Source organism: Bufo bufo, chromosome 5 (genome assembly GCF_905171765.1).
Source record: "Bufo bufo chromosome 5, aBufBuf1.1, whole genome shotgun sequence".
In the NCBI taxonomy this organism is placed as follows: Eukaryota; Metazoa; Chordata; class Amphibia; order Anura; family Bufonidae; genus Bufo; species Bufo bufo.
In genome coordinates this window covers 285600608-285624996 of record NC_053393.1, presented here as the reverse complement: position 1 = coordinate 285624996, position 24389 = coordinate 285600608, and the positions used below count along the sequence as shown (strand labels likewise).

At 45.0% G+C, this 24389-nt stretch overlaps 1 protein-coding gene across 3 annotated transcripts in view; it reads right to left on the bottom strand.

The window, feature by feature from the left end:
* MOCOS (molybdenum cofactor sulfurase) overlaps positions 1–24389 on the bottom strand; it is a 1795153-nt gene that overhangs the window by 798608 nt on the left and 972156 nt on the right. The gene's annotated exons all lie outside the window — the stretch shown is intronic.

Below are 24389 nucleotides of genomic sequence, written 5' to 3'. Positions count from 1 at the left end.
AGAAGGGCTGTATAGGAAGCTTTTCATCCACAATGCTAGTGGTGAAGGGGGAGACAGATGTAGCAGTGCTGTATAAGAAGTTGGTCAGCCACAGTGCTAGTGGTGGAGACAGATGTAGCAGAGCTGTATAGGAAGCTTTTCATCCAAAATGCTAGTGGTGGAGGGGGAGACAGATGTAGCAGTGCTGTATAAGAAGTTGATCAGCCACAGTTCTAGTGGTGGAGACAGATGTAGCAGAGCTGTATAGGAAGCTTTTCATCCACAATGCTAGTGGTGGAGGGGGAGACAGATGTAGCAGTGCTGTATAAGAAGTTGATCAGCCACAGTTCTAGTGGTGGAGACAGATGTAGCAGAGCTGTATAGGAAGCTTTTCATCCACAATGCTAGTGGTGGAGGGGGAGACAGATGTAGCAGTGCTGTATAAGAAGTTGATCAGCCACAGTTCTAGTGGTGGAGACAGATGTAGCAGAGCTGTATAGGAAGCTTTTCATCCAAAATGCTAGTGGTGGAGGGGGAGACAGATGTACCAGTGCTGTATAAGAAGTTGATCAGCCACAGTGCTAGTGGTGGAGACAGATGTAGCAGAGCTGTATACGAAGCTTTTCATCCAAAATGCTAGTGGTGGAGGGGGAGACAGATGTAGCAAAGCTGTATAAAGAGTTGTTCAGCAACCGTGATAGTGGGGAAGTGACTATATATATGTAGCAGAGCTGTATAAGCGGATGGTCAGTCTCAGTGATGGTGGAAGAGAGAGAGATGAACTAGAACTGTATGAGGCTGTTCAGCAATAGTGCAAGTGTGGAAGTGACTATATATGTAGCAGAGCTGTATAAGCGGATGGTCAGCCTCAGTGATGGTGGAAGAGAGAGAGATGAACTAGAACTGTATGAGACTGTTCAGCAACAGTGCTAGTGTGAAAGTGACTATATATATGTAGCAGACCTGTATAAGCGGATGGTCAGCCTCAGTGATGGCGGAAGAGAGAGAGATGAACTAGAACTGTATGAGGCTGTTCAGCAACAGTGCTAGTGTGGAAGTGACTATATATATGTAGCAGAGCTGTATAAGCGGATGGTCAGCCTCAGTGATGGTGGAAGAGAGAGAGATGAACTAGAACTGTATGAGGCTGTTCAGCAACAGTGCAAGTGTGGAATTGACTATATACAGTTGCAAGAAAAAGTATGTGAACCCTTTGGAATGATATGGATTTCTGCACAAATTGGTCATAAAATGTGATCTGATCTTCATCTAAGTCACAACAATAGACAATCACAGTCTGCTTAAACTAATAACACATAAAGAATTAAATGTTACCATGTTTTTATTGAACACACCATGTAAACATTCACAGTGCAGGTGGAAAAAGTATGTGAACCCCTAGACTAATGACATCTCCAAGAGCTAATTGGAGTGAGGTGTCAGACAACTGGAGTCCAATCAATGAGATGAGATTGGAGGTGTTGGTTACAGCTGCCCTGACCTATATAAAACACACACCAGTTCTGGGTTTGCTTTTCACAAGAAGCATTGCCTGATGTGAATGATGCCTCGCACAAAAGAGCTCTCAGAAGACCTACGATTAAGAATTGTTGACTTGCATAAAGCTGGAAAGGGTTATAAAAGTATCTCCAAAAGCCTTGCTGTTCATCAGTCCACGGTAAGACAAATTGTCTATAAATGGAGAAAGTTCAGCAGTGCTGCTACACTCCCTAGGAGTGGCCATCCTGTAAAGATGACTGCAAGAGCACAGCGCAGACTGCTCAATGAGGTGCAGAAGAATCCTAGAGTGTCAGCTAAAGACTTACAAAAGTCTCTGGCATATGCTAACATCCCTGTTAGCGAATCTACGATACGTAAAACACTAAACAAGAATGGATTTCATGGGAGGATACCACAGAGGAAGGCACTGCTGTCCAAAGAAAACATTGCTGCACATTTACAGTTTGCACAAGAGCACCTGGATGTTCCAAAGCAGTACTGGCAAAATATTCTGTGGACAGATGAAACCAAAGTTGATTTGTTTGGAAGAAACACACAACACTATGTGTGGAGAAAAAGAGGTACAGCACACCAACATCAAAACCTCATCCCAACTGTGAAGTATGGTGGTGGGGGCGTCATGGTTTGGGGCTGCTTTGCTACGTCAGGGCCTGGACGGATTGCTATCATCAAAGGAAAAATGAATTCCCAAGTTTATCAAGACATTTTGCAGGAGAACTTAAGGCCATCTATCCTCCAGCTGAAGCTCAACAGAAGATGGGTGTTGCAACAAGACAACGACCCAAAGCATAGAAGTAAATTCTTGACCATTCCTCTTTACAGAACTGTTTCAGTTGGGATGTCTGGTGTGAATCGCTTTCTTGAGGTCATGCCACAGCATCTCAATCGGGTTGAGGTCAGGACTCTGACTGAGCCACTCCAGAAGGCGTATTTTCTTCTGTTTAACCCATTCTGTTGTTGATTTACTTCTATGTTTTAGGTCGTTGTCCTGTTGCAACACCCATCTTCTGTTGAGCTTCAGCTGGTGAACAGATGGCCTTATGTTCTCCTGTAAAATGTCTTGATAAACGTGGGAATTAATTTTTCCTTCGATGATAGCAATCCGTCCAGGCCCTGATGCAGCAAAGCAGCCCCAAACCACGATGCCCCCACCACCATACTTCACAGTTGGGATGAGGTTTTGATGTTGGTGTGCTGGGCCTCTTTTTCTCCACACATAGTGTTGTGTGTTTCTTCCAAACAACGAAACTTTGGTTTCATCTGTCCACAGAATATTTTGCCAGTACTGCTGTGGAACATCCAGGGGCTCTTGTGCAAACTGTAAACGTGCAGCAATGTTTTTTTTGGACAGCAGTGGATTCCTCTGTGGTATCCTCCCATGAAATTCATTCTTGTTTAGTGTTTTACGTATCGTAGATTCGCTAACAGGAATGTTAGCATATGCCAGAGACTTTTGTAAGTCTTTAACTGACACTCTAGGATTCTTCTTCACCTCATTGAGCAGTCTCCGCTGTGCTCTTGCAGTCATCTTTACAGGACGGCCACTCCTAGGGAGAGTAGCAGCAGTGCTGAACTTTCTCCATTTATAGACAATTTGTCTTACCATGGACTGATGAACAGCAAGTCTTTTGGAGATACTTTTATAACCCTTTCCAGCTTTATGCAAGTCTACAATTCTTAATCGTAGGTCTTCGGAGAGCTCTTTTGTGCAAGGCATTATTCACATAAGGCAATGCTTCTTAGTCTAGGGGTTCACATACTTTTTCCACCTGCACTGTGAATGTTTACATGGTGTGTTCAATAAAAACATGGTAACATTAAATTTTTTGTGTGTTATTAGTTTAAGCAGACTGTGATTGTCTATTGTTGTGACTTAGATAAAGATCAGATCACATTTTATGACCAATTTGTGCAGAAATCCATATAATTCCAAAGGGTTCACATACTTTTTCTTGCAACTGTATATATGTTGCAGAGCTGTATAAGTGGATGGTCAGCCTCAGTGATGGTGAAATAAAGAGTTGTAGCAGAGCTTTATATGCGGACCGTCAACCTCAAGGATGGTGGGAGAGTATAATAAAGATGTAGCTGAGCTGTATAGGAAGCCCTTGAGCCAAACTTATGATAGGAGACTGGAGAAGACACATGTTCCTGAGCTATATATGCATCTATACATATACATAGTGTAAGGTTTATACACAATTGTAGTACAGCTGTAATAGAAAGAAATCTGCATCAGTGCTGGGGGTGGGGGATGGTCATGTTTTATGGGAATCAAATGCACAGATTATAAGTCTACTGGCTGACAATCTTTAGAGCTAATGTATAATATGGAATTATAGTGTTTGCTGCACAGAATGGGTTTGTAAAAGATCAGACTGAGATTGTGTGTAAAACTGTGCAGGACAGCCACATGTTACTGTACACTGAGCTCACTTATCACAGCTCTCTGAGTGAGGATTCCCCAGCAGGGGGAGGGGACTCACAGACACTGCAGGCTGCCAGACTGATGACTCATTCTCTTCACATGAACTAGCACGTAAGAACTCAGCGCTCAGTGTGACGTCATAAGGAGTTGTCGCCGGCCTTCACTCTAGCTGCCTAAGCCAGCCCAGCCTTAGCAGCAGAAAACCAGGAAGTGAAAAACAGAGTGATTGCAGGTAAGGATGAATAAGCAAGATGGGAATAACACTTTAAGTGCAACGATGAAAGGCGAATATATTTGTATTTCCCCACTAATGCACAGCAAATTGGGCTGTAAAATATCTCACTGCACTGCTGAACGGCAATTAGGCCCAAATTATTTTCAATTTTTACACAAATGGCTTTTCAACAGATAAATGCAACGATGAACGGTGCATATATATATATTTTTTTCTTTCACTAATACACGGCAAACAGGGCTTCAGAATATATCACTGCACCGCTGAACGGCAATTAGGCCCTAATTTTTTTTCTATTTTTACACAAAAGACTTTTCAACAGATGAGTGCAACGATGAAATGCAAATATATTTGTAATTCGCCACTAATACACGGCAAACTGGGCTAAATGGCAATTCTGCCCTAAATTTTTTCTATTTTTACACAAAAGGCTTTTCAACAGTTAGGTGCAATGATTAGAGGTGAATATATTTGTATTTTGCCAATAATGCACGGCAAACTAGGCTGTAAAATATCTATTTTTTTTCTATTTTAAGCAAAAAGATTTTCAACAGTTAAGTGCAACGATGAAAAGCAAATATATTTGTATTTTGCCACTAATACACGGCAAACTGGGCTGTAAAATATCTCACTACACAGCTGAATGGCAATTACCCGTATTTTTCGCCCTATAAGACGCACCGGCCCATAAGACGCATCTAAGTTTTTGAGGAGGAAAATAAGAAAAAAATAATTTAACCAAAAGGTGTGCTTTTGGTGAGTTTGAACTAATGGCGGTCTGTGCATGACACTATTATGGGGGATATGTGGATGATGCACTGTTATGGGGTGGGGGATTTAGTGGATGGCACTGTTATGTGGGGTATCTGTGGATAGCACTGTTATGGGGGAGAGCTGTGGATGGCATTATGATGGTGGGGGGTCTGTGGATGGCATTATGATGGTGGGGGGATCTGTGTATGGCATTATGATGGTGGGGAGTTTGTGGAGGGCATTATGATGGTGGGGGGGATCTGTGGATGGCATTATGATGGTGAAGGGATCTGTGGATGGCATTATGATTGTGGGGGGGATCTGTGGATGGCATTATGATGGTGGGGGGGATCTGTGGATGGCATTATGATGGTGGGGGGGATCTGTGGATGGCACTGTTATGGGGTAGTGGATCTGTGGATGACACTGCTATATGTGTGATCCACAGATCCCCCAGAACAGTCCCATCCACAAATCCCCCCATCATAATGCCATCCACAGAACCCCCCCATCATTATCCCATCTTCAGATCCCTAAGGAGGGTCTGTAGTAGGCGGGGAGAGCGGCTGGGCCGTGCAGTCACTGTACTCTGTCCCCCCCGCTCAGTATGTACTGTATACGTAGTGTTAATCATCATATCTAAACTGCGCTCCCCCTGCTCCCCATGTGTACCGTACTTACCGGTATACACGTCACGCTCCTGTAGTAAGCACTAGCAGCTAGCAGGCAGGCCGGGCTGCAGGCGGCCGTAACTTATGGAGGTCACGTGCCTGCTCCGCCTACTTTATGAATGAAGTAGGCGGAGCAGGCACATGACCTCAGTGATTTACGGCCGCCTGCAGCCCGGCCTGCCTGCTAGCTGCTAGTGTTTATTACAGGAGCATGACATGTACCAGTAAATATGGTACACATGGTGAGCAGGGGGAGCGCATCATTATTCAGTTTAGATATGATGATTAACACTACGTATAATACAGTACATACTGAGCTCGCCGCTCTCCCCGCCTACTACAGACCCTCCTCCATCCTCACTAATACATCGCAGTCTGCAATGCTGCAGCATCGCAGAATGCGATGTAAATTGCCAGCATTCGCCCCATAAGATGCAGGGGCACTTTTCCCACACTTTTTGGGGGGGGGGAAGTGCGTCTTATAGGGCGAAAAATATTTTTCCTATTTTTACGCAAAAAGTTTTTCAACAGTTAAGTGCAACAATAAAAGGCGAATATATTTGTATTTCACCACTAATACACCTCAAACAGGGCTGTAAAATATCTCACTGTACCACTGAACGGCAATTAGGCCCCAATTTTTTTTCATTTTTACACAAAAGGCTTTTCAATAGATAAGTACAACAATGAAAGGCAAATATATTTGTATTTCGCTAGTAATACACGGAAAACTGGGCTGTAAAATATCTCACTGCACCGCTGAACGGCAATTAGGCCCAATTTTTTTTATATTTTTACGCAAAAGGCTTTTCAACAGATAAGTGCAACAATGAACAGCGAATATATTTGTATTTAGTCAGTAATACACGGCAAGCAGGGCTTCAGAATATATCACTGCACCACAGAACGGCAATTAGGCCCAAATTTTTTATAATTTTACACAAAAGGCTTTTTAACAGATAAGTGCAACAATGAACGGTAAATATATTTTTATTTTGCCAGTAATACAAAATAAAAACAGGGCTTCAGAATACAGTCCCTGACAAAAGTCTTGTCGCTTCTCTATTTTGTAGAAACTCCTACTATTAACCTGACTTTTAATGAATCAATTGGTGTTAGAAATAGCTCATATGAAAAGCTAAAGCCCTCTAAAATGATGTTTAATGCACTGAAATAAATTAGTTTCACTGAAAAAAGATTTATCATTTAATCAAGACAGAAAGGACAAATTTTGGCAAGACAAAAGTTTTGTCGCCTATACAGAAATTGAACAACTTTACTGCAAATCCAAAAATATGTCAGCAAATTAAGTAGTGGTGCTGTGAGATCCAAATTTAATATCTTGTATGACTTCCATGAGCTTAAATGACAGCATCCATGCGGTTTGGCAAGGATTCATACAATTTATTGATGAAGTCATCAGGAATAGTAAAGAAAACAGTCTTGCATGCCTCCCAGAGTTCATCAATATTCTTTGGTTTCGTCTTCCATGCTTCCTCTTTCATCCTACACCACATATGCTCAATGATGTTCATGTCTGGTGACTGGGCTGGCCAATCCTGGAGCATCTTGATCTTTTTCGCCTTAAGGAACTTTGATGTGGAGATGGAAGTATGCAATGGAGCACCATCCTGCTGCAGAATTTGGCCTTTTTTTATGGTTGGGAATATAAGAGGTAGCTAAGATTTCTTGGTATTTTAGACTATTGATGTTGCCTTCCACCCTGCAGATCCCTCGCACACCCCCATACTGGATGTAACCCCAGACCATGATTTTGCCTCCACCAAACTTCACTGTTTTCTGGGTAAATCTCGTCTCCATGCGGGTTCCAGTAGGTCTCCTGCAATATTTGCGGCGACTGTGGTGTAATTCAACAGAAGATTCATCAGAAAAATCCACCTTCTGCCACTTTTCCAGCATCCATCCTTTTAGCAGGCTGTGGCCCTTGGCAAATGCCACACGTTTTGTTTAGTGCTGGCTTATGGGCACTGATTCGACCATGGAGCCCATTTCGAGACAGAATCCGACAAACTGTTCTGGTTGACATGGGGATTTCAGGTGACCAGGTCTCGTGGAGCTCTGCTGCAGTGGAAAATGGGCTGGCCTTGGATTTTCGAGTCAACAAATGGTCCTCTCGAGCAGTTGTCTTGCGGGGTCGGCCTGACCTGGCCTTATCCAAAACTTCTCCAGTCTCTTCAAAAATTTTTTTATCCTCTGAACTTGACGCTGAGACACATTGAAGGTGTCTGCCACATCAGCAGTGGATCTGGTCTTCAGCCTCTTGATAATCAACACTTTAGTCTCCGGGTGAATCTTAGGCATGTTTGCAGAGGTCTAATTGCAGTTGATGTGAAGGTCTAGTGTACTGGGGTTCTTTTTATACACACCTGAGACCATTATTAGTCAGAGGTGAAGCTCATATGACAAGGCGACAACACTTATGTCTTGGCAAAAATTGACTCAATGGGCTTTACCAAGCTGTGAATATTAGAATACTTTTTGTCAGTTTCGTTTTGCACTGAAACATTATTACAAAAGCTGTTGGGATTAAAATGACCCATTTCTTGTAACAAAATCTTATTAGAAATATATTTTAGCGGCACTTCAGGTCAATTTGTACACAAGCGACAAGACTTTTGTCAGGGACTGTATATCACTGCACCGCAGAACAGCAATAAGGCCCAAATTATTTAAAATTTTTACACAAAAGGATTTTTAACAGTTAAGTGCAACGATGGAATGCGAATATATTTGTATTTCGCCAGTAATACACGGCAAGCCGGGCTGTAAAATTTATCACTGCACCGCAGAACGGCAATTAGCTGTATAATGGCAATTTTCTGTCAGTGCTGGAAGGTCTAATAGGAATGTTTCTGTTACCCAAGCTGTCACCTCACCGAATGAACCCTGTTTAATAGAAATGCTGTGTATTGATTTCTCCCTATCCTTTCCCTACACCTTTAATAATCTTTCCCTGCACTTGTACATCTTTTTTTAAGCACAATGACTTTTTTCTATCACTGTCCCTAGCGTCTGCAGACATGTCTCTCCCTGCACTAAGTACGCTGGTGAATGGCAGAATCTAAGATGGCTGACGTATTTATAGGGCTTTGACATCACAGGGCTGTCTGGCTGCTGTTTGGCTCCATGCATGTCAGTATGGGTGATCCCGCCTTCCCAGAGTTCCTTTCTCCATGTCCTCACATGTGCAGCAGCCATTTTATGAAAAATGTGATTCGTTACCACGAAGCACAAGGAAATTCGCATTCGGTGCAAATCTAATTTTTCCTGAAATTCATAACGAATTCCACTTCGTCAGCTTCGATTCGCTCATCTCTAATTAGTGATGAGCGGCAAAAGCAATATTCGAATTCGCAATATTTAACGAATATTTTGGTGAATAGTCGTCATATATTCGCAAATTCGAGATTATTTTCTTGATTGCAAAAATCGACAATGTAATATTCGCGTAGGCGTGGGTCCCTTTTGCTACATTTTCCAAGCTGCTAGATGTTTCCTGAGACTGGATAAAATAGTTGGCACAGCAGAACGTTAAAAATGGCTTCATATAATAATAATAGTAATAAAATGTATTTATATAGCGCCACCATATTCCGCAGTGCTTTACAAATTCATAGGGTTCATGTACAAAACAAAACTAACTGGCTAATATGCAACTGAAACACTAGGAGTCAGGGCCCTGCTCGCAAGAGCTTAGAATCTATGAGGAATTGGGGGTGACACATAAAGTAGTTGATTGTGATAAGTAGGATTTGACCCATTATTGAACTGAAAGGAGTGGTGCCTGCCAATCTGCTTTGGGTTTGGGACTACTAGAGGATCGACTTCAGGTCAGAGTAGTTGGTGAGGGAGAGGTTTAGTAGGGGAATAGTCCGTTTAGGTAGCTTGAGTCTGCCTGAAAAGATGTGCTTTTAAGGCACGTTTGAAGGTGGAGAAGTTGTGAATTGACCTAGTATTCCGGGGCAGAGTATTCCATAGAGTAGGTGCAGCTCAAAAAAAGTCTTGAAGACGGGAGTGAGAGGTACGAATTATGATGGTTATTAATCTTAGGTCGCTAACAGAACAGAGAGCACAAGTAGGGTGGTAGATGGAGATGGAGGGAGGAGATGTATGGAGGTGCAGCACTGTGGAGAGCTTTGTGGGTGAGGGTGAGAAGTTTGAACTGTATTCTGTGGTGGATGGGCAAACAGTGAAGTGACTGGCACAGACTAGTAGCATCAGTGTAGCGGTTGGATGGATAGATGAGCCTGGTTGCAGCATTTAGGACAGACTGAAGGGGGTAGAGTTTAGTGAGAGGGAGACCGATTAGTAATGCGTTGCAGTAGTCAAGACGAGAATGAATCAAGGCAACGACAAGAGTTTTTGCCATTTCCACTGTAAGAAAAGGGCGGATTCTGGCGATATTCTTGAGGGGCAGATCACAAGAGCGTGTAAGTGATTGAATATGGGGAACAAAGGAAAGATCAGAGTCAAATGTGGCCCCAAGACAGCGGGCATGTTGCACAGGAGTTATGATAGTGCTTCAGAACGAAATTGAAATATCAAGTTGAGGTGAGTTAGTAGATGGGGGAAAGACAAGAAGTTCAGTTTTTGAGAGATTCCGTTTTAGATACAGAGAGGACATGATATTAGAGACAGCTGCCAGACAATTACTGGTGTTTTGGAGTAAAGCACGGGTGATGTCAGGGGATGAAGTGTATAGTTGGGTGTCGTCAGCATAGAGATGGTATTGAAAGCCAAATCTACTGATAGTCTGTCCGATGGGGGCTGTATAGAGGGAGAAGAGTAGAGGACCTAGTACGGAGCCCTGAGGAACGCCGACATCAGGAGGAAGAGGAGAAGAGGAAGAGCCAGCGAATGGTACACTAAAGGAGCGGCCAGGGATAGGAAGAGAACAAAGAGAGAGCAGTGTCCTTAAGGCCAATTAAGTGGAGCATGGTGAGGAGGAGTTTATGGTCTACGGTATCAAACGCTGCCGAGAGATCCAGCAGAATCAATAGCGAATAGTCACCATTTCTTTTTGCTGTTAGAAGATCATTAGACACTTTAGTAAGGGCAGTTTCTGTAGAGTGAAGAGGGCGTAAGGCAGATTGTAAGGGATCAAGAAGAGAGTTTGCAGAGAGATAGCTTATTAGGCGAGAGTAGACAAGACGTTCAAGGAGTTTAGAGATGAAGGGGAGGTTAGAAACAGGTCTGTAGTTAACAGCACAGGTTGGATCAAAATATGGTTTCTTTAGTAGTGGGATGATAATAGAGTGTTTGAAAGAGGAGGGAAAGATACCAGAAGAGAGAGAGGTTAAAAATTGTGGTTAGGTGAGTGATAACAGCTGGGGAGAGGGACTGGAGGAGGTGTGGTGGAATAGGATCACTGCTACAGGTTATGGGTCGAGAAGAAGAGAGAAGCCTGAAGACTTTCTCCTTTTTTAGGATCAAAAGAGGAGAGAGAACATGTGGAGGAATTGGAGGGAGGAGGATTGAAATTATTTGGGGACTGGGAGATTATTTCCTGACGGATACTGCCAATCTTGTCTCTGAAGTAAGTGACCATGCCATCAGCACCGTCAGTGACAGGTTGTGGAACTTTAGGGCTTAGAAGGGAATGAAAAGTGTCAAAGAGTCGTTTTGGGTTACCTTTGTTTGGCAATGTTGAGAGCCGAATTATAAGTTTTGAGAATAAATTTATAATGGAGGAAGTCTGCTGCTATTTGCGTTTTTCTCCATAAGCGTTCTGCACATCTGGAGCAGAGCTGTAGAAAACGTGTTTCAGGTGTGTGCCAGGGATGCAGCCAAGTCTGGACAGGGGAGGGAAGTGATTGGGGTAAGAGCTAATTGTAGGGTGTTAATAAGTTGCTGGCAGTTAATGGTGTGTAGGTTTCTGTGAAAAGTAGTATTGCCCTGAGAAAAGTGAGAGGTCTTTATGGTAAATGAAAGAAGATTGTGGTCAGAAAGTGGGAAGGATAAGTTACTAAAGTTTGAGACTGAGCAATGTATATTGCCCTGTTCATGCGTGGCAGAGGAAGTAAGTTGTGATAGGCCAAGAGAAGAGGCTAAAGAAAGAAAGTGAGTGGCTGATGGGAAGATAGGATCATCAATGGGGATATTAAAATAACCCATAATAAGAAGTGGTGATTCAGAAGATAGGAAGTGAGGAAGTCAAGCTGCAAAGTGATCCAGAAATTGGTGAGTGGAGCCTGGGGGACGATAAAAAACTGCAACTCTCAGGGTAAATGGATGGAAGAGTCTAATGGTGTGAACCTCAAAAGAGGGGAATGTGAGAGAAGGTACAGGGGGAATGACCTGAAATGTGCACTGTGGAGAAAGTAGTATGCCTACTCCTCCACCGTGCCTGTCATCAGGTCTGGGGATATGGGAGAAGTGAAGTCCACCATAGGATAGGGCAGCAGGGGAAGCAGTGTCAGAGGGTTGAAGCCAGGTTTCTGTAAGGGCTAGCAAGTCCAGAGAGCGTGAGAGGAAGAGATCGTGGATTGTGGGTAGTTTGTTACGGACCGACCATGCATTCCAGAGTGCACAGTTAATACAGACTGGAGAGGATGTACAATTAACATTAATCCGATTTTTGACGTTTCTGTGTGTGGCAGAGGAGAAGTTAGCAACAGAGGGAGGGCCAGGATTTGGTGAAATATCCCCTGCAGCTAGTAGCAGGAGAACCTGCAGATCCATACCTGTCATGAATCAATCTTCATGACAGGATTAACACACCTGTCATCTACCCAGTTTGTTTGCTACAGTATGCCCCACTCTGGGAGGATATGTACACCGTTTATAGTCTCCTTAAAACAATAGCTCCATTGGACCATTTTTGGAGCTTGGCTACATCTCTGTGCCTTTCATTTGAACCTCTATAGTGGCTACCAGGGTTTCATGTTGTTCATTTTACAGCGACATACCCTGGCTCTTACTCACTTGTCCATGTTTCCATATGGGATTGTTAGTTTGCAGGTTCTCCTCCCCCTCCCCCTTCCCCCCCTTCTCCCTCTCACTTCTCTTTCCCTTGCCCACGTATTAGTCCACATGGGACTTATTCTTTCGGTGATCATTATTGGTCACCGATAGATATACTGTCCATTCAGTCCCCTGACATGTAAGATCTATATGTATGGGGTGACTTAATTCATCTATTAATATGCATCATTTCACACCATTGATATATATCCATCCAGCCTTTGACCATCTAAGCTGCTATTTAAATACCCTAGGTAGCGCCTCCTGTGACTGTACGGAGCGAAGCACCTCTATCTGGCTATTCTAGCCGGAATACTAGGTAACCGGTGGCGAGTGGAATTAGCCCATCTCCACATCGCCAGCAGTTTACCTTGGCATCCGCCCCCCTACTATTGCTGGACCTATCAGATATTGATGAGATATGGCCGCAATAGAATGGACGGCTCTCCTCCGCACCCGATCATGTGATTCCCGATAATGATGTGACGGCATACGTCACGTGACGGATCATGTGCTGCGGGGGGGAGGAGCCTATGCGACGCGCGAGGTTTAAAAAGGACGCCAGCGCTAGTAACCCGCTCCCACTGCCATACGCAGGAGAGGTGCGGACCGAGGACGCAAGCTAACTACCTGGCAAGCTAAGTACATCCTGATATATCAAGAGGACTGTCTTATTAATTGCCATAGCCTATAATTTAGGCTGTGACAGGCACATATTGTTTGGTCCCCTGATGATCTGGCATCCGCCAGTGAAACACGTAGGTACATTGTTTTTTATGTTTTATTATTCTGCCTGCCCTAGCAAGTGACTGGTCTTTTGCTTCTGACGAAGCTGGGCAGTCAACGGATAGGTCTGAGGGTCATCTAGGGACAGTCAGAGAGGGTTCTGTTTATAGTTAGGATACAGGGACACATTGAGGGGAAGAGACCCAGCATCTGTCTCCCTCTTATAATCTATCCCTGTTTTCTTCCTAAATCACCCTCTGAGTGAGCCAGTGTACACACCTCCTGGCTGCAATTTTTTCTCCCTACCAGTCATTTTTGGTTGGCAGTTGTGTGCAGCCTCCAAGTGAGGTATTGTTTATTTTCATTACTGTTGGGCCTATTATTTTAAACGGCACTATTAAAAAGATACATTTTAAGGCATTCCAATATTCAATTTATTGAGAACCGAAAGAGACAGCCAGTGGTTGAAATATTTATATTGGTGTTTTTTATGCTGCACCGTGGAGGAAGATGGGTCAGTGTATGTATGAGGGTATAAAGTGTATAGAAATTGAACAATGGAGAGTTAAGGAGGGAGGGACTGATGTGGAGAGAAGGGTCAAAGGGTTGAATTAGAAAGTAGACAGCCATAGTGATGAGAAGAGCAGCCAGAGCCTGAGTGAGACAATATCGTAGCATACCTGTGCTGTGTGTAACTTTGTTTGAGTAGTACACACAGCATCTCAGTCTCCTGCCATGTCTAACTGCCATGATTAACTGCCAAGCGCTTAGGCAATATGAGATGGTGCTTTTGGCTTGTGCTGACACCTGTGAGTGCTTCCCCTTACACTGGGTCTATATTTATAGGAAGCGTGATCACAGAACTAGGGGTAATTTAGCTCATTAATCAATTAATCACTGAAGTAAGGTACAAGAGAAGAGATGCTATATGTAGGTAAACAAACAAAGCTAAGGATCTGGATGGGCCATAAAATCACAGATCACAAGCATTACAACAGTCAAATAAATTAGAGGTCAATTGGAAGAACATCTCTAGGACTACTCACAAGGATAACACACTTGCAGAAAATAGTATACATTGATGAATATGCAAAGTTCTATACCAGGGGAGATGAAAGCTGCACTATTAGGCTTGTGGAGAGCTGGATGAAGCAATATTGTCCAAATGCAATGCAGACATACTTAATACGTTACGCGACGGTTAAGTCCGGTTGCCTTGGGAAGCAGAAATATCGGTCAGTCTATCAAGCTAGTTGTTCCCAAAGTTAGAGTGCTCCAATATATTAGCTAATCAGCACTAATGATGCAAATATTTTGGCGCAATACGTGAAACTTCACATTTTAGCAGGTCTGCGTGTATGTATGGGCAGCAGAACCTATCACACTAACTAACACACTGCACTTTAACAGCTACACTATATCAGGATATAACCTACACTGACTATCTCCAACTAACTATCTGTATTATATATATAAGCTATCTAACTATGTATCTAATGTAGTGTGGAAAGCACAGAGCACAGCAATGACACTGCTGTCTCTCTCAGAACTTTAAAAAAAACTGTAGAAAATGGCTGCTGGGGAGGTTCTTATATACTAAGGGGTAGGCAACTTTCCTATTGGTTGCTACGGATGTTGCTAAGCTCAGACAAAGACTTTGCAGCCTTCTCATTGGCCCACAAGCAAGAAGGGAGGTTACTGATGAAAGCAAAAATCTAGAATATTCTAAATTACGAATATATATCACTATATTCGAAATATTCTCAAATTCTCGAAGTGCCGATAATTACGATTAATATTTGCGATTCGAATATTCGCGCCCAACACTATCTCTAATGGTGAATAATAAGTATAACAGTAAATACAAATAAATGACTTCTAGTTTTACAGCAAGACACGGAGGCTTCGTATTGCTTTCTCCTTCTTTACTGAACCACCAATAGCAGCAAAGAGAAAAAATTTACATATAAGGAACCATAGCAACCAGGGTCCCTCCCCACTGGCCCCTATAATAGGCCGCTCTTCCTCTGTGACTTCCTCTTTCTTTGCTGCTGCCACCAAGTTAAGTACATCTTCTTCTTTGCTTATGTCATTGATGTTTGGTGTCTATTGTGCGCTGTATACCCCAGGGTGACTAACCCTGCTTGCCTGCAGCGCCCCTATTTGTTGTTTTTTGCGCCTGCCTCTGGCTGGGGCGGCTACTTTAGTCCCCTGCGCTTAGCACCGCGCTAGATGCTTCCAGGGACGCTTTCCCGCATCTGCCCCTTTTCTTTTTCCTACTCCCTTATCCCAGGGAGAGTTCGCTACCCTGCCCAATTAATTCGGACCCTTATGGACCTACCGGCTTGTTAGCGCGGCTCCCGGTGCTCGGTGGGCGGGTCCTCTGTCCCCTTGAACCGCCGTACCATCCCTGACCCTCCCGGAGTGGTGGGGCCGCGAGATCTCGCGAGATCTCGGCGGCCATCTTGGGATTGGCTGCCGCGATTTGCGGGCTTTTGGGGGCGGAGCTACAGCACTTCCTGCTTCCTCCAGACATTCGGCCACTACACCCGGCTCGGTCGGCGGCTCCTGCTCCCCTGCTCTTGACACTGCAGCGCTTCTCTCAGGTGACCTCTTCCCACCCTGTGGGTTTAATATTAGTGCGGTTTGCAGTTTAATCAGGCCAGTTTGTAGGGATGTCATCAACTACTCCCCCTCAGACGGCCAGTAGGCCCCCCTCACCCTTTGTGGGATGTCTCTCCACTCAGGTGGAGGCTCAGGCCCTGGCCCTGCAGCGCTCTGTATCGGATGCGATTATGGCAGCCATGGGCTCCATGTCATCCATTCTCTCACAAACCATTACCCAGGCTCTGTCCGTCCCACCTCCCACTGTACCTTTGCAGGACCCGATTGCCACACTGCAGCCTACCTCTAATGACCCTCCTGCAACACAGGAGCTTGTGACTGGTGCGCAACTTGCCACCCCAGAGACCGTGCTTAGCTCACGGAAAAGGGCCTATTCCCGCCAGGCAGAACGGGCGCGGACATGGAAATGCGCGAGAGCGCAATTACCGGAATTGTCTGACTCTGATAGAGCTTCAGACGAGGAGGCATTTGCAGACATGGATTACGGGACAGAGGAGGATGTCACCCCCCCAATTCAGGGCCCCTCGACTTCCGCTACGGCGGCCTCCTCTGCCAAGGTTGTGGCGTCCTCTAGCTATGCTAACCGTTCTGAGGTCGTGTTAGATGACTCAGGAGAACCTATGTTCGACCCTGAGTCCTTACATCACCCGCGTTCGGCGGAATGGCTCCCCTCTCCCCATGTGGGGGCTTACTTAGAGCATTGGGTCCGTCACTCGCTTACCCGCGAGTCACGTAATAAGCTCAGGGCAGAGTGTCCCAGACCAGTAGTACCCAATAAGGTGTGTGACACCCCAATAGTAGACCCCAAGATGGCGCAATTTCTGGCCAAGTCTGGCTGGAACTCAAAGAAGGGCCTGGATTCAGCTCTCCACAGCTGCCAGGACAAGATTTTAGATGTCCTTGGTCCACTGACCAAGATCTTGGAGATGGCCGAGACGGCTAGGAATGAGGGATCCCAAATAGACCCCGAGGAATTACGGGGCTGGACCCAGCGGGCCATTTGCCTTACCGGTAACGCCAATACGGCAGTGGCGATTGAGAGGCGCAAGTCAATCTTATTCAAGATAGACCCGAAGCTGGCTAATCTAGCGCTCACTGAAGCGGGAAAGGAGGCCCAGGGCCTCCTTTTCGGCGAGTCTTTCATTAAGGACATGAGTCATTTTGTGGGCACCTTTACTGCGCTTGACAAGGCCCAGAGCTCGATGCGCAGAGTATTCCAGGGTCGGGTCTCTCATCGGGCCGGCAGTGGTAGGGGCCGCCTGTCCGGCCGTGCTAGTTTCCAGGCCCGTGGAGCAAATAGAGGTTTTGGTGGACATCGTCCATCCTTCCAGGAGCAACGTAACCCGTCTCCCTTCTTCGCCTCCAGAGGAAATCAGTGGCGTTTTCGCTCCTTCCGGGGCAACCCCAACCATCGCAGACCCTTGGGTAAGTGTTCCCCAGACCGGGGATTCTATGGTGCCTTGTGTAGGGGGCAGACTCCAGCGCTTTTCCCACGCTTGGAGACTCATTACCTCAGACCCGTGGGTCCTTACCACGGTCAAGGGATTTCACATAGAGCTCACGGGGTCTCCCTACCTTGTTCCCCCCTGTCACACCCAGATTGCGCTCTTGTCGACGCGGAGTTGTGCTCCCTCAGACAGAAGCGGGCGATCGAACGAGCGTCCCCGTCACGAGGGGCTGTGATCAGCAATATCTTCCTTGTCCAGAAGAAGGGTGGACAGATGAGGCCAGTTATCAATCTGCACGCGCTGAATGCGGTAGTTCGCTACCGGCATTTCAAAATGGAGGGGATCCATCTTCTTCGGGATTTGTTAGTTCCTGGGGACTGGATGGTAAAGCTGGACCTGAAGGATGCCTACCTGACGGTCCCAGTGGCCACTCACTCCAGGGACCTGCTCCAGTTCAGGTGGAACGGCGAGGTCTGGAGGTTCACCTGTCTGCCATTCGGACTGTCTTCAGCTCCTTGGTGCTTCACCAAGTTGCTGCGTCCAGTCGTGTCATGGTTGAGGACTCGGGGCGTCCGCCTAATCATTTACCTGGACGACATCCTTCTGATGCACGAATCCAGGGTGGGATTACTGGAACATCTCCAGTGGACGTCGGATTTGCTTTCAGATCTCGGATTCCTCCTCAACATAGAGAAGTCCTGCCTCATCCCAGCTCAGAGGATGGAATTCTTAGGATTCACGGTGGATTCTCTCTCAGAGTCCCTCAGTCTGCCGACGGCAAAGTTGCGGGCGATCCGCAAAGAATTGAGACATGCGCTCCTCATACCCCATCTCTCATTGCGTCATCTGGCCCGCATCATCAGTCTATTAGCCTCGTCCATCCAGGCGGTGTTTCCAGCCCCGTTACATTACCGTGCGCTCCAGCGACTGAAGATCGCCCATCTTCGGACCGGTGCATCCTTTGCGGACGCGGTGGTGCTGGACTCGGAGGCCCGAGAGGAGTTGAGTTGGTGGATCGCCAATCTGGAGGCGTGGAACGGCAGAGCGATTTTCGGCTTCCTGCCAGAATTGACCATAGAATCGGATGCGAGCCTCCAGGGTTGGGGTGCCCATTGCAATGGAGTATCCACGGGGGGCCCCTGGTCAGCGGAGGAGTCCCTCCTGCACATCAATGCGTTGGAGCTCCTGGCGGGATCTTTTGCGGTGAAGAGTTTTTCCAACGGGATCGCCAACGCGTGCATCAAGTTACGTATGGACAATATATCAGCAGTCCAGTATGTCAACCGTTTGGGGGGCACTCGCTCAGCGACTTTGGCTCGTTTGGCCAAAGACTTTTGGACATTTTGCCTATCCAGAGACATCATGGTCCAGGCGGAGTACTTACCGGGGCTGAACAACATTCAGGCGGATTGGAACTCGCGCTACCTATCGGATGGCAGCGATTGGCAGTTGCATCCTCTGGTCTTCTCAGCCATTTCGGAATTGTGGGGTCCGATGTCTATCGACCTGTTCGCATCACGGCTGACCAGACAACTCACCCGGTTCTACAGCTGGCGTCCGGACCCGGAGGCATTAGCAGTGGATGCGTTCCTCCAGGATTGGTCGGTATCCCGCCTGTACGCGTTTCCCCCATTCTCGATGATTCCGAGGACACTCTTGCAGGTGATTCGTCAGCAGGCGGACCTAGTTCTGGTGGTCCCGTTCTGGGGGTCTCAGGTCTGGTTCCCCTCGTTGCTGAGGATACTAGTGGAGATTCCTGTACTTCTCCCGACCCGGTCGGATCTCCTCCACAACCCTCTGGGTCTACAGCATCCCCTTCTACTCGACGGATCCCTGCGGCTGCTGGCATGCCGGATCTCCGGACACCTGGATCGTTCGAGGGAGTTTCGGCAGCAACTCGACAGCTATTGGACAGTGCATAGGCTCCCGGCACTAGGAGGTCGTACCGGGCAGCCTGGAGAACTTGGGCTAACTGGTGCGTGGAACGGGACTTGGATCCCGTTTCGGCACCTGTAACCCACCTGCTAGAATTTCTCACCTCTCTCTTCGAGGCGGGGAAGGCATATCGGACCATTAACCTTTTTAGGTCCGCTATTTCTTCTACCCATGCGGGTTTCGAGGGCGTTGCGGCTGGCCAACATCCTTCGGTTTCTCGCCTTTTAAGGGGGGCTCGTTTATCTCGTCCCCCGCGTCCTCGTTTTTCCACAACATGGGACGATTCCCTGGTCCTTACCTTCTTGACCTCCTGGCCCGGGAACTCTGACCTCACAATTAGGCAATTGTCAGCTAAATTGTTGGCGTTATTTTGCATTATTTTGTGCAAGAGGGTCTCGGATGTGAGGGCTCTTGATCACGACGCGCGTTCCTTTACCCCGGAGGCGGTTACTTTCAACATCTCGCGTTGCACCAAGACCAGCATACGTTTCGTGTCCTACCCCAGTTTTCCTGCCTCTCCGATTTTATGTCCAGTAGCGTGCCTTAAAGAGTACGAGTCCAGGACGCTGGCGCATCGGTCTCCGGCCAGCTCTCAGCTGTTCATGTCTATTCGTCATCCTTTTGGACCGGTTTCTAGCCCCACGTTAGCACGCTGGCTTAAATGGGTCATGTCATTAGCGGGTGTGGACACGTCTGTCTTCACGGCCCATTTTGCGCGTGGGGCCTCGGCCACCGCCTTGGCGGTTTCGGGAGCCAGATTAGAGGATGTTATGCGTCTGGCTGATTGGTCCAATGTTACCACGTTCAGGGAGTTCTATTTCCGCCCTCCATCTAATTTGTTTGCTTCGATCATTGACGGGCTTTGAACTTGCAATACGAAGCCTCCGTGTCTTGCTGTAAAACTTAATGATTTTCCTATTTCATGACGTAAAGTCATAGTTTTATTAAAGACACGGAGGCGAGTATTGCCCACCCTTTTCCCTCCCTTGGGGTTTTTTCTCGCGTTTTTTTGTTACAGGGGTCATGTATCATTGCCTCTATGTATTATTAACCTTTAAGTTATTGTGTTTAGGTTTTTATTGTCCTAATGTTCTTGCATTGACATTGTATTTCATGTTATTTATTACAATTTTTATTGTGTTCGATCACTTGTCACCTGTTTATCCAGTGGCGAAGGTGGCGTCTGGACATTCTGTCTTGAGAGTTTGTTTCACCTAGGCCTATGGTCTGTTTTATTTTCCAGGATGAAGTCTTTCCGTTACAGGATGCCGTGTTTTCCGGTGGATGTGTTCTGCAGTTTAGCCTGGTTGGCTAGTGGATTACGCTTCATGGGCGTTGGACTGTCTGTTCCGGTTAAAGTTTGGAGTCATCGTTGGGATGTTCGTGATGTCGGTTCAGTTCGGAGTTATCGTTGGGATGTTCGGGATGTCAGCACCAGATGTTCAAAGAAAGAGGAAGTCACAGAGGAAGAGCGGCCTATTATAGGGGCCAGTGGGGAGGGACCTTGGTTGCTATGGTTCCTTATATGTAAATTTTTTCTCTTTGCTGCTATTGGTGGTTCAGTAAAGAAGGAGAAAGCAATACTCGCCTCCGTGTCTTTAATAAAACTATGACTTTACGTCATGAAATAGGAAAATCATTAAGTTTTTAGCCATTAGCTGGGACAGCACACCTTCATAAGATTATGTGAACAGAAAAATTAACCTGGTTCTTAACCACTTCACATCTGGGCCATTTGCCCCCTTTCTGACCAGGCCTAATTTTGAAAATCTGACATATATCACTTTATGTGGTAAAAACTTTGGAACGCTTTTACTTATCCAAGCCGTTCAGAGAAATTTTTCTCGTGACACATTGTACTTCTTGCTAGGTATAAATTTGAGTCAATATATTTCACCTTTATTTATGAAAAAATCCCAAATTTAAAAAAAATTCTATTTCTCTGCTTTTAAAACAGAAAGTGATATCTCAAAAAAAAAAAAATTATTACTTAACATTCCCCATATGTCTACTTTATGTTGGCATCATTTTGGAAATGTCATTTAATTTTTTTAGGACGTTAGGAGGCTTAGAAGTTTAGAAGCAATTCTTAAAATTTTTAAGAAAATTGCCAAAGCCCACTTTTTAAGGACCAGTTCAGGTCTGAAGTCATTTTGTGGGGCCTACATAGTGGATACCCCCATAAATGACCCCATTGTAGAAACTACACCACTCAAGTTACTTAAAACCAATTTTACAAACTTTGTTAACCCTTTAGGCGTTCCACAAGAATTAAAGGAAAATGGAGATCAAATTTAAAAATTTCACTTTTTTTGCAGATTTTCCATTTTAATCCAATTTTTTCTTTAACACATCGATGGTTAACAGCCAAACAAAACTCAATATTTATTAACCAGATTCTGCGGTTTACAGAAACACCCCACATGTGGTCATAAACTGCTGTATGGGCACACGGCAGGGCGCAGAAGAAAAAGAGCACCACATGGTTTTTAGATCCCATGTCCCATTTGAAGCCCCCCTGATGCACCCTTACAGTAGAAACCCCCAAGAAGTGACCCCATTTTGGAAACTAGGGGATAAGGTGCCAGTTTTATTGGTACCATTTTGAGGTACATATGATTTTTTGATCATTCATTATAACACTTTATGGGGCAAGGTGACCAAAAAATTGGTTGTTTTAGCACAGTCAAGTGAAATTTTTATAGAGCAGATCATTACGGACATGGTGATACCTAATATGTATACTTTTTCTTATTTAATAAAGTTGTACACAATAATAGCATTTTTTAAACCAAAAAAATTATGTTTTAGTGTCTCCATGTTCTGAGAGCTATAGTTTTTTTTATTTTTTGAGCGATTTTCTTATGTAGGGGCTAATTTTATGCGGAATGAGGTGACGGTTTTATTGGTACCATTTTGTGGGACATACACCTTTTTGATCACTTGGTGTTGAACTTTTTGTGATGTAAGGTGACTAAAATGGCTTTTTTTTTACACAGTTTTGTTTTTTTACGGTGTTCACCCGAGGGGTTAGGTCATGTGATATTTTTATAGAGCTGGTTGTTACGGACGTGGCAATACCTATCCTGCGCTTTTATCCTGGGAGTAGCATTCATGTGCACTTTTGACCCACCTATCTAATCAGTGACCTTGAACAAGGTGGTACATATAGGTGTGTGTGCTCCTCCTCTCATTGGTTGCTGATTCACACAGAGGTAAATAGAAGCAACACACTATACAGTGGGATGCGAAAGTTTGGGCAACCTTGTTAATCGTCATGATTTTCCTGTATAAATCGTTGGTTGTTACGATAAAAAATGTCAGTTAAATATATCATATAGGAGACACACACAGTGATATTTGAGAAGTGAAATGAAGTTTGTTGGATTTACAGAAAGTGTGCTATAATTGTTTAAACAAATTAGGCAGGTGCATAAATTTGGGCACTGTTGTCATTTTATTGATTCCAAAACCTTTCGAACTAATTATTGGAACTCAAATTGGCTTGGTAAGCTCAGTGACCCCTGACCTACATACACAGGTGAATCCAATTACGAGAAAGAGTATTTAAGGGGGTCAATTGTAAGTTTCCCCCCTCTTTTAATTTTCTCTGAAGAGTAGCAACATGGGGGTCTCAAAACAACTCTCAAATGACCTGAAGACAAAGATTGTTCACCATCATGGTTTAGGGCAAGGATACAGAAAGCTGTCTCAGAGATTTCTGCCGTCTGTTTCCACAGTTAGGAACATATTGAGGAAATGGAAGACCACAGGCTCAGTTCAAGTTAAGGCTCGAAGTGGCAGACCAAGAAAAATCTCGGATAGACAGAAGCGACGAATGGTGAGAACAGTCAGAGTCAACCCACAGACCAGCACCAAAGACCTACAACATCATCTTGCTGCAGATGGAGTCACTGTGCATCGTTCAACCATTCGGCGCACTTTACACAAGGAGATGCTGTATGCGAGAGTGATGCAGAGGAAGCCTTTTCTCCGCCCACAGCACAAAAATTGCCGCTTGAGGTGGGCTAAAGCACATTTGGACAAGCCAGCTTCATTTTGGAATAAGGTGCTGTGGACTGATGAAACTAAAATTGAGTTATTTGGCCATAACAAGGGGCGTTATGCATGGAGGAAAAAGAACACAGCATTCCAAGAAAAACACCTGCTACCTACAGTAAAATATGGTGGTGGTTCCATCATGCTGTGGGGCTGTGTGGCCAGTGCAGGGACTGGGAATCTTGTCAAAGTTGAGAGACGCATGGATTCCACTCAGTATCAGCAGATTCTGGAGACCAATGTCCAGGAATCAGTGACAAAGCTGAAGCTGCGCCGGGGCTGGATCTTTCAACAAGACAACGACCCTAAACACTGCTCAAAATCCACTAAGGCATTTATCCAGAGGAACAATTACAACGTTCTGGAATGGCCATCTCAGTCCCCAGACCTGAATATAATTGAAAATCTGTGGTGTGAAAGAGGGCTGTCCATGCTCGGAAGCCATCAAACCTAAATGAACTAAAGATGTTTTGTAAAGAGGAATGGTCTAAAATACCTTCAACCAGAATCCAGACTCTCATTGGAACCTACAGGAAGCGTTTAGAGGCTGTAATTATTGCAAAAGGAGGATCTACCAAATATTGATTTCATTTCTTTTTTGTGGTGCCCAAATTTATGCACCTGCCTAATTTTGTTTAAACAATTATAGCACACTTTCTGTAAATACAATAAACTTAATTTCACTTCTCAAATATCACTGTGTGTGTCTACTATATGATATATTTAACGGACATTTTTTATCGTAACAACCAACGATTTATACAGGAAAATCATGACAATTAAGAAGGTTGCCCAAACTTTCGCATCCCACTGTATGTGCACATATGCACAACTGCAAAGATAGGTATAGAGTAGGACCTGCCTGAACCTGAGACCACCTTCGCATCGGGTAGGTGGGCATAAATGTGTTTTGAATTAAATACATTGGCTGAGTCTCAGATTTTATCATGAGAGTGAGGGCTTAGTCGATATGTTGTATTTCCATCTATTGCTATAGTGCATTATTTTCTGTGACTTTATAAATG